Consider the following 11,778-nt stretch of genomic DNA (forward strand, 5'->3'; position numbering starts at 1 on the left):
GATGGCAGCCTGCGACAAGTGCAGCCAGGCTGATGGCCGAGTGCTGTGATTTGCCGAGTGTGGGCACTTAGGGCACTCCAAGCCAGGACTGCTTTGCAAGCAGGAAACCTCTGAGAACTGTCTGTCTGGGGTGGGGGTCGGGTCCCTTTAAGCACAGCCCTCGGCTAACCTGAGATAGCACCTCCACACTCTAAGTCCTAATCTGATGCCCTACCGGCACTGCTTCCGGCCATCCTTAACCCCGGTTCAGGGTCCACTGAATGTGGACATGCTAGTTCGAATTAGCAAAACGCTAATTCGAACTAGGTTTTAGGTCTAGATGCATTAGTTCGAATTAGCTTAGTTCGAATTAACTAATTCGAATTAAGTTAGTTCAAATTAGTGCTGTAGTGTAGACATACCCTGAGGTAGGCAAGCAAGCAGGGAAAGCTGAGGCCCGGCTGTCCAGGGGGGTCCTTTTAAGCAGGAGCCTCAAATAGCCTCAGACAGCAGCCACACAAAGCAAATACTGATCTGATGTCCTGCTGGTAACCGGCAGCAGCTGGCCTTAAATGTGATTCCGCGTCCAATCAGTGTGGATGTGGTTGTTTGAATTAGCGAAATGCTAATTTGAACTGCATTTTGTGTGTAGATGCGTTAATTTGAATTAGCTTAATTCGAATTAACTATTTCGAATTAAGATAACTCGAATTAATGCTGTAGCGTAGACATACCCTAAGGTGCTACAGGACCATTTGTTGTTTTTTAAGTATGAAGTTGTGTATTCTCAAGGTACAGCCTGAGTAACAAATGGAGATAGGGAAAACCTAGAGGCAGTCATTTAATGTGACACTAGAAGAGGAAGGGTTCTTAAAACAATTTAATTGTATGAAAAGACACACACACAAAGCAACATGTTTTTATATAATAACCTTGTTTCAATTGGAAATGAGAGAGTATAATACAAGATGAAAGGCTCTTTAGATATGCTTGTGATTGCAGTCTGTTTGTAGTCACATAATTCTATTGCTTAAAATAATCCATAAATTATGTCATATGTGAGTCAGTAATGCATAATCTTTGAAATGCTGAGAGCTCTACAGAACGCTTATTAAGAATCTGAGGGCCACAACTAATTTACACACAAACATACATAGGATTGTAACCAAAAATAAGTAAATGTCTATTTATTTGTTTGTTAGTTTGTTTGCTTGTCTATTTATCTAACAAAATATAAAAGGCTGGAAGAGCATAAAAAAAATTCAAAATACGTAACATGACAAAATCCTGCCATGAGGCTAGAAGCATTGCTAGCCTTTTAAGTGCTCTAAGCAGAAAAAAATGTGGACCCCACCCCATACAACACAATAAAAGTGAATGGGCGCCTCCTCCCACTGAGCTGGTTGGGGCCCTCAGCAATTCCTTAGTTTTCTTATGCCTAGTGCCTACTCTTCTGGGTGGTATGATAGAAGGAGTGTAGATAGCAAGATTGGCATTGCTTCTTTGAAACCAATTTCGTGATATGTACTTGTGTTTTTGAGGTGTCTACACATGTTTTGAAATGTAGGTACTTAATCTGTTTGATGATTTTATTTGTTCCCATTTGTAATAGAGTCTTTCCAAAGTGGCTTGTAGAAATGGCATCTTGCTTATGTTAGCTCTTGTTATTGGTACTCATCAGGCATTTATAGGAATTCATTAAGATCCTAGTCCCCTCCCACAGACTTTCAAAAATCCCAGTAGGATTAGCATTTGTGAATTTCCTAAAAAATTTCAGAGCATTAAATGTAACTGATGCTGTATCTAGACTACATCCGTCTTTTGACAGAGGAATGTAAATTAGACACTTCAAAACTGCAAATGAAGCGGTGATTTAAATATCCCGCACTTCATTTACATAATTGCGTTATGGCGATCTTTTGAAAAAGCACCATTTCGAAAGTAAAACCGCCAGGCTAGCAAGTTTGTTGGCTCCACTGAGACATAACAGTTTTCAAGTGCATAAAAGACTGTTACAAAGAGAGAGAGAAACTATATTCTCCTTCACGACTGATGATAGTACAAAAAGCAATGGGAGGTTTAGATTGGACATTACAACAAAAATTCCTAACTCTCCAGGTGGTTAAGCACTGGAATAAATTGCCTTGGGAGGTTGTGGAATCTCCATCATTGGAAATTTTTAAGAGCTGGTTAGACAAACACAGGATGGTCTAGATCAGTGGTGCGCAACCTGTGGGGCGGTCGCGGCTGTCTTCCTGGGGAGTGGAAGCACTGGACCAGCTGCCATTTTGTTTTTCAGCTCAGCATCCAACATATGTATAGTGGGGAAAGGGGGAGTGACAGAGAAGCAGACTGGCACTTGAAATTAAAGGGGCCACAACAAAAAAAAATTTTGTTTTTTTCTCTCAACAAATATCCCAGCCCTGGGGGTCATGAACTAAAAAAGGTTGAGTACCACTGGTCTAGATGGTCCTGCCATCAGTGCAGTGGGCTAGACTAGGTGACCTGTTGCAGTCCCTTCCAGTGCTATGAGTCTATAAAATGAGTTTGTTTTGGTTGGAAGATGGATCTGAGCCTGAAACAGAGTTTCAGATTCTTGTCCCGAAGAGGGAGATTTAGATTTTTCTACAGATATGATTTAATATCCATGAGCCTTGCAAGATCAAACAGCTGCTCATATTCTTCAGGCGCATCAATAGTTTCCCCTTTCCCAGTTAAAAATCTTTGATCTTGTCTAGAAATACAAGACATTTTACAAAAATCTTCCTTCCTTTGAAATATCTAATTTCAGGGTAGCACAGCAAATAACTGTTTTCAGATGTCAGTTCATCAAGGAAATCCATGCTTTTCTATATGAGAGCTTTGAACTGGTAATCAGGAAATCTGGGTTCTAACTCTGGCTCTGACAGTAACTTCCTAGGCAACTATGGGGAAGTCACTTCAGCACTTTGTGCCCCTGTTTCCCCTCCTCCCTGATGTCTGTCTTGTCTACAGGTCGAACCTCCCTAAACTGTGAGCCAGCAACATCCCTGGTCCAGCAGGACAAGGACCAGAGAGAGGCAGCGGAGGACTAGTGGTTGGGAACCCAGCAAAGGGTCTGGAGCCCTGTAGCAGGGCCACCCCATGGCAGTAAAACCAGGAGCCTGACGTCAGGGTGACCCCCCAGTGGTGACGTTACCTGGTGGGACTGGGAAGCATCAGGGCTGCCCAGCAGTGGGTCCAGAAGCAGGGCTGAAGCCTGGTGGCAGAGCTGTCCGGAGGGGCCAGAGGCAGCAGTCCTGTTGCCTGGCAGCGGAGCTGGAGCCGAAAAGCTGGGTAGGACTGGGAGGCAGCAGGGTAGCCCAGTGGTGGGGCTCAGTTCCCGAGTGCAGGGCTGCTGCCCGGCGGTACACCCAAGACCCTGGCAGTCTCACTGCTGCCCAGTCGAGCAGCCCGGAGGGGCAGGGAGACAGCAGGGCTGTCCACAAAGGCTGAAGCCCAGCAAACAGGGCTGCCACCCAGCAATGTAGCTAAATCCCAGCTGAGGGGCTTTGCCTGTGGAGACCGGGAGGCAGCAGGGCTGCTCCGTGGGGCCGGGAGTCCTGCATTTGGAGTGGCCAGTGACAGTGGGGAAGCCAGATGGGCTGGGGAGGGCCACTGACAGAGGGAAGGCAGAAATGATCTCCCCTTGTCCCGCAAAATCCTCCATTTGGGACCACTCAGGACCCGAGAGTGCCAAACCAGGGAGGTCCAACCTATATTTATATTATAAGCTCTGCAGAGCTGGGATTGCGTGATTTATAATGCCGGATACAATGAGGCCTTGATCTCAGTCAGCATCCTTAGGGGCTTCTGAAATACAAATAACAGGAATTGGTAGTAACATAGGACATGAGAGTGAATGAAGTTCAGTGTCATGATTGACAACAATTAAATCATCAACAACTAATTCATTTCCTTGCAGGATTCCCAGTGAAAGCAGTAGTGGACAAATTTTTCGTCCATATTTCTGTGTCTGCTTGGATAATACGGACACTCTCCAGTTCTCTCCTCTGACCAGTGATGAAATATGGCTCTATTGTGAAGCCACCAAGTCCCCAAATCCAAACCACACTATTCCATGTTCCTCATAGGATATTTGGAAGCTCAAGGCCCCTTTTTGTCCTTGAGTTTAAACTAGACTTGCATGTTCTTGATGTGCTTCAAGGTCTGCCATTATCCCATGGGGAAAAAAGCATTTGTGCTATCGATGTTCAGTCCGTAAATTTGCTCGATAGCAGCAAAGGGAAAAGTACTTATGTCTTGATGCTGCTTGGAGTCACAGCACAGAATTATCTGATAAATCAAGTGGCCTTTGGTGACATTTACTTCACAACCAAATTCACATGTTTCCAAGCCGATTCAAGTGCATTTTCTACACTTGAAAGATCCACGTATGATTTTCTGATATTGCCTTAGTTGGAAGGTCTTGATCTTTTTGCTCACGTTGAACAAATTGTATAAGCTCTGTGGCAATTTCAGCTATCCCATTTCAGCAGGCTCTCCTGGCTAAAAGCTTGCAATCAATATGTTTCCCTCATCGCTTGGAAACTGTGGGTGCTCTGGGATTCCCCTGCTGCCTGGTGCCTAGGATCTCCTTGCGGGCTGCCTCCATCAGCAGCTGAGAGCCGCACAGCTGCCAGGTGACAGCTCCAGTCTCAGGGCAGGAAATGTCATGGAAATCTCTGGAAGTCACAGATCACCTAATTTCTCTGACATAATCAGAGATGTACTTATTCTATAGCCGCCGTGATTTCCTTTAAGGACCTACCTTGTGGATTTCTCCTCATGTTTCCTTAGCCTGGCATTTGGAGTATCCTAGTGGATAGGATATTTGTTGGGGTATTACAGGGTGGTGGGTTTAAGTCCCATCCTCTCTGTGCCCACCCATTGGTCTTGGGAAAAGGACTACTTTTCATTTCCCCCATTTTGGACCGGTCACCCAAGCTATTCACCCTAAGAATTCTCTCTCCCACAAAGATTTCCATCCCTTAAGTCTGGGCTCTGATCTAACCCCACACACTCTCTCCACTTTCCTTCTCTTCCCTTCACCTGAAAATAATGGCCTCCATGTCTCCCTCTGTCCCATTGCCTTGGCCTCTGTCAAGGTGTCAGACATAATTACTGCCTGCACCCCTAAATCTTGGGCAGCAGCAAACAAAGGCTTGCAATCCCATTGTAGAGCTCATAGCTACAAACATTGAACCCCAGTCTCTCCCCATTCACACTTCCTAGGCGGCTGCAACTCAGCAGAAATTAATTGTTGGATGTTCTGAACTGCAAACCTCCACACAGATGGCTTCATCAACCCAAAACTGCTCTGGTAAGGAATTAGTTTGACCAGCGATATTACACCTGCTGCTAAACCCACCAATTCTTATAGCCTTGCTGTAAATAGACTGGAACATTTCAAAATCTCATTGACCCAGTGAGGGAGTCTATTCCAGCTAGTCCAAGCATTATTTGCTCGCAATCTATAATCCTGCAAGTGGCACAGCGCCTGCTCAGCCACTGAAGCCTTGTCCAAAATGGAGTGAACAAAGACTTCCTATTGTGTGTCTTGTGTGGCAAGATCTTCACCCAGGGTAGGGTTGTAAAATATTGATTGATTGGCTGATCGATTAGTGGATGCAATTTGTATTCACAATTCAATTATTTGATAAGGGTACCTCTGCCTTTGAAATGTAGCAACAGAGCTGTTGGTATGCTTCCAAAGAAAAAACGCTTCAGGGAGCATAGGGCCAGCAGGGGAAGTTCCCAGCTGACCCCAGGGCTTCACGTTGCGCTGCCACGTTGGACTTCCCAGCTGACCCTAGGCTTCATGTGGCACTGCCACGTTGAAACACGGCATGCAACCCAGGATCAGTTGGGACTCCCATTTGGCGCTGCAGGCAACTTTTGAAGCAGGAGACTCTGGGCTCCATGCTGCACTGCCACTTTGAAACATGGTGTGCAGCCCGGGCCAACTAGCTGGTCTTGTGCTGCATGCATCATTTCCATGTGACAGAGCCACGTAGAGACCAGTATGTGGCCATGAAAGCAGCGTGGCACTGCCACATTGAAACTCTCCCTGTTCTTCCCCCACACTTTCCAATAGAGGCAGCAAGGCCGGAAGTGACTAGTTGACTAGTGTGTCAAATATAATTAACTAGCTGGTTCACATCTCTGGCTCAAGGACCCATTCTTCATCAACAAATCAACCAGAGACCCTTTCTGGTACAACTGGGCCTTTTATTGTCTGTTCCAATTTCCCACCACCTTCTATTTACAGAGCTTTGTTCACAGCAAAATCAACTAGCCTCTCTTTCTGGCTGGGGAGCACACTCAGCAACTCTCTGTCTCCTCTTTAACTTCCTGACAGCTGACTCATCCAGCCCTCTGGCTAATGAAGCCCACAGCTGTTTCAAATTAGCCCCTCATATATGGGCTTGCTCAGCTGGCTTCCATTGCCCTTTTCCACCAGGCTGTGGTGGCAGAGCTCTGGCTTAGCCAGCAGTCTGCCCCACTAGATTTAAGTAAGTGTTTATGGTGCAAAATAAAAGCCAGCAGAGAGATTCTCCTTTGTGGCGGTCACTAGAGAAACAAGTTTAGAAACTCAAGTGATTCAGCCAGTGCAAGATTCTCTGGGCTAGGGAGTTCCTGGCTGGCATGGAGCTGCCATGATCCAATCTATAGCAACTGCCCCAGTGGATGGCGTGTGGTCAGCAGAAAAGATCAGCCCTGGCACACCACGATTCTGAGTTGTGTTGAACCAATTTTAGGATTAATAAACCACAAAGAGCCCCATTGTGCATCCAGTACAGTTCACTCACAGTTGACAATCTGTGAAACATGACAGTGAAGGACAATGAACTAAACACTGCTCAGTATTTCCACTTCATGATTACATATTTGAATTTGTAATCTTACTAATGTTAGAGAGTGTTACACTGGATTCCACTTTGCCTCATGGCATAGCTGTAAAGTGCAGTACCTAATTTTTTTTCTCCTGTTCTCAGGAGCTGGGCTGTCCTCAGGTTCAATATTGGGCTTCACATAAGAATGGACCTTCTTGGTGGTTGGTGGTTAGCCGGCTTTCAGTGCATTTCCTAGGGAGGGTGGTTTTTTGTGACATAGTACCATATTATGTCAAGGAAACCTAGAGAATATACAAAGGCACCATCTTTATAATTTGCATAAGGATAAATAAATAGATATCCTCAATCCTGTTTTCTTCCACACTCTCCCCAGGGAAAGCCCCATTTATACTCGACCTCATTTCATTCTATACAACATCCCCAACAAGCTCGACCTCCCCCTTTCTGACTCCTCCTCCATCACGGTGACAACAATCAGAATGTTTGAAAAGATGACATCACAGACCACATTCTGTTTCTGTGGTACCTGCTTGGAAAAAAAACTGTTCTCCTTTCCCACCTCGGGATCATTTCTAGCTGTATCCAAAGCAATCAGTTGGATTCGATTGGATTGAGACAATGTCGGCGGTGGTTCTCCATTTGAACCTCTGGTCTCCCCTAACACCGGGAAGCAGCAAAGGTACAAACCTTCATCTCCCTCTGCACTTTCACCATGGCTGGTCTGTGCCAGCAAGAGAATCATGGGCTGAGACTGCAGGGCTGTTTTATTGCCATGTAGCTGTCTGGGCTTGATCGGGCACCTAGCACTCTGTATGGTGATAGGGCCCCAGAGCCTTGTCCTGTAGCCCAAACAGGAACATCTGTACTTCAATAACATTGCACCACAGTCTCCTCATCCGAAAAGCCTGAGTCAGTTACCTGAGCTGGCCATGAGTGTCCCATGGGAGTCTAATTGTAGGATAGACATAAATAAGCTCATAGGAACGGCCATTTGGGGTCAGACCAACAGTCTGTGTACTGACAGTGACCAATACCAGATGATTACCTCACTCTCCTCTCACATATCTTCTCCTCTCACACATTTCCAGACAAACTGAGGCTAGGGACACCATTCCTACCTGTCCTGACTAATAGCCATCAATGGACCTAACCTCCATGAATCTATCTAGCTCTTTTTTGAACCCTGTTAAAGTCCTAGCCTTCACCACATACTCGGGCAACTAGTTCCACAGGTTGACTGTGTGCTGTGTGAAGAAAAACTTCCTTTTGTTTCTTTCAAACCTGCTGCCTATTAATTTCATTTAGTTACCCCTAGTTCTTATATTGAGGGAATAAGTAAATAAGTTTTCTTTATTTGCTTTTACTACACCAGTCATGGTTTTATAGACCTTTATCTTTTCCCCCTTAATCTCTGCTTTCCGAAGATGAAATTATGAGATACATGATAAACAAAATTTGTTGGAGAATAGTGAACAGAGATTTTGTAAAGGTAAATCATGCCTCACCAATCTACCAGACTTACCTGAGGTATAAATAAAAACATAAGAATGGCCATACTGGGTGAGACCAAAGGTCCACCTAGCCCAGCATCTTAGTTTGGGAAGCTCTTCATAGTTTGCTTTGGTCTCAACTATCTTGAACAGTTTAGTATCATCTGAAATTTTGCCACTTCACAGTTTATCCCTTTCTTGAATAGAATTAGTCCCAGAACAGACCTTTGGGAAACAACACTGGTTATCTCTCTCCATTCTGAAAATTTACCATTTATTCCTACCCTTTGTTTCCTATCTTTTAACCAGTTATCAGTCCATGAAAGTATCATTCCTCTGATCCCATGACAACTTGTTACTTAAGAGCCTTTGGTGAGGACTTTGACAAATGTTTTCTGGAAATCTAAGAATACTATATCCACTGGTGCCTCCTTGCCAACATGTTTGTTTACCCCCTCAAAGAACTCTAGCAGATTAACAAGGCATGATTTCCCTTTACAGAAACCATGTTGACTTCCCCCCAACAAATTATGTTAATCTATGTGTATGATAATTTTATTTTTTATGACAGTTTCAAGTAATTTGCGTGGAACAGACATTAGACTTACTGGTCTGTTACTGCCAGGATCACCTTTGCAGCCCTTTTTAAATTTTGGTGTCATGTTAGCTATCTTCCAGTCATTAGGTATGGAAGCCTATTTGAAGGGTAGCTTACAAACCACAGTTAATAGTTCTGGAATTTCCCATTTGAGTTCTTGAGGGAGGAACAGTGGTGGCGGAATAACACAGGGGAATCTGGCTCTATTATCTGGGGTAATTTTTACTTGCCACACGACACAAGTACTGACACAGAAGTGAAGCTGGTTAATTGCATTATAGCCTGGTGTGACTCAAGAACCGTTAAATGGCAAGATGGTTACGGGAATACCCTGATTCTGACATAAACCTCCTTTATGTTTGTCTCCCCTGCAGGCACAGAGATCGTTTCTGTTCCCAGTCCCTCCTCCTGGACAGCCATACCCGGTGGAGTCCCTGCTCCCTGCCACCTATGCAGAGGCAATGGGGAGGCTCTCAGGATGTGGCATGGGGAGACGTACTGTCACCTGGGCCAGTACAGGTGCTTTGCAGACCTGCCATTGCATAATTGCCATGGAGGTGCACTGAAAGTCTGCCCACCACCAGGCAGCAAGAGGGCTCATTTTTATGTGGAGCCCGATATTGAACCTGAGGACAGCCCAGCTCCCAAGAAGAGGAAGCTCATGGAGTTAGGGGCATGGCTCCCTGGTGGCCTTCCCAGACCACAGAGAACTCCCATGAGGCGAAGGTGGAGGTGAAAAACACCAATGTCTCTTCCTTGGCTTAGAACAACAGGCTCCGTGTGGCCGTTCCTTACCTCGGTCCCTTCACACCAGCTGCTTTTCCTTGTCCCTCCAGCCTAGAGCCACCTTCCCCACTCCTACCTGCTAGCACTTTCCCACTACTACCTGTATGTGTCTCCTTCCGTGACCTCTGTCCGAACACCAGCCCTCAGCATCCCTTACACTATCCATAACCCGTCACAGAGCCTCCTCTTCTTGCGGAGCTTTCACATAGGCCCTCTCAGGTTCCACTGTACCTCCATGTGCTGGAACAACAGGCCCTCTTTGAGTCTCCCTGCCACACCCACGTCTGCTTCACTGCTGCCAGCCACACACAGCACGGACCGGCTTTTCATCCCTGGACACCATCACTCTCAGGTACTGGATGAGAGGGCTGCTGCTATAACAAGACACTGAGGCCTGGCTTCATCCCTCGCTGTAAAATCCTTGCCAGGTTGCTTCATGGCCCTGCAAGGAGGAACTCTCTGCAGAGAGCCTGAGAATTCGGCTTCTATTTTCCATATTCATATAAAAGTCAGGGTGCTCAACAGACAGATGCTCCTCTCCTGCCCTTTGCAAGTCATAGCTTGGCACACTGCAACAGAGCCCTGTGGGAAAGCAGGCTGCTATGGAGACCTAGAAGCCAGGTTCAACCTCCAGGCTCTCTGATAACTCTGCCAGAGGGAGAGTTTGCCCACTGTTGGCTCCTGCCTTGTGGCCTGACTCTTCAGGTAGAATTGAATGAATTGCCAAGCTCTTATATGGCCCATATGGTCACGTGCTCTAGCTAATATTTGGGAGAGCCTGGGCTTGGCTGTAATCTTTCCTTTGTTCTTGTTGCAGGGCTTCCTATGGAATGACTGTAGGGAGAACTTCGGTGCTGCTTCTTCAGTGTGGATAACAACGTGCCTAGATATAATCAAGGCTTCATGACCGTCTTAAAACTGTAAACTGTAATCGCAGACAAAAGGAATCACAGACAGGCTGAGCTGCTTCCTTTGCTCTTCAGACTGAAGAGCAACTTTATATGAGGACGTTCATAGACTCATCATTTTCTGTATTCAAATGAAACTTCACTCCATACTAGTTCAATAATGCAAAGATTAAAGCATGTGGTTTTGTAGCTTTTTATTCATTTCTTAAAGAATTTATTGTGATAAAAATAATATAATAAAATCATTTTTCTGTGAATAAAGCGAGATACCATCATTCCCTCACAGGCTCTCTCCAAAAATAGGAGGGAAAATAGGACGGAAAAAAGGCCAAAAGCATTATGCTCCTTTCTATGTCTTCATGGAGTTCAATTAAAAGAGATTATCGTTCTGGTTATTCCTCTTTCACATAAAGCTGAGGAAAACAAATATTGCTAATTGCTGTTTAAATGGGTTTATTAACCATTTTATAAAAATTATGTACTGTACTAGACACACCTATGCCATGAGGCAAACTGATATCCAGTGTAATACACCCTAATATTAGAAAGAATACAAATATGTAATCAGGAAGTGGAAATACTGAGCAGGGTTTAGTTCATTGTCCTTTACTTTCATGTTTCACAGATTGTCAACTGTGAGTGAACCATACTGGATGCACAATGGAGCTCTTTGTAGGTCATTATTCCTACAATTGGTTCAACACAACTCAGAAGGGTAGAGTGCCAAGGCTGATCTTTTCTTCCGACCACATCCCATCCACTGGGAAAGTTGCCATTGATTGGATCATGGCAGCTCCATGCCAGCCAGGGAGTCCCTTGCACAGGCAGAATCACTCAAGTGTCCAAACCTGTTTCTCTGGTGACTGGCACAAAAAAAAATCTCTCTCCTGGCTTTTATTTTGCACCATAAACACATGCTTATATCTAGTGGGACAGACTGCTAGCTAAGCCAGAGCTCTGTCACCACAGCCTGGCAGAAAAGAGCAATGGAAGCCAGCTGAGGAAACCCATGTCTGAGGAGCTAATTTAAAACAGGATTTCATTGGCCAGAGGGCTAGATGAGGCAGCTAGAGAGTGGCTGAGTGTGGGCCTTAGGCAGAAGGAGAGGCTAGATAAGTTTGCTGCTGTGAACAAAGCTCTGT

The 11,778-nt window shown here is 45.2% G+C and overlaps 1 non-coding gene across 1 annotated transcript; it reads left to right on the forward strand.

Moving 5' to 3' along the window:
• Positions 1-7,397: 7,397 nt before the first annotated feature.
• LOC112544492 (uncharacterized) lies at positions 7,398-10,801 on the forward strand. Its single transcript, XR_003087840.2, has 3 exons — positions 7,398-7,533; positions 9,317-10,080; positions 10,546-10,801. It is a non-coding gene; the product is annotated as an uncharacterized LOC112544492 (transcript).
• The last annotated feature ends 977 nt before the right edge of the window (positions 10,802-11,778 follow it).

This window comes from Pelodiscus sinensis, chromosome 10 (assembly GCF_049634645.1).
Source record: "Pelodiscus sinensis isolate JC-2024 chromosome 10, ASM4963464v1, whole genome shotgun sequence".
NCBI classification, from domain to species: domain Eukaryota; kingdom Metazoa; phylum Chordata; order Testudines; family Trionychidae; genus Pelodiscus; species Pelodiscus sinensis.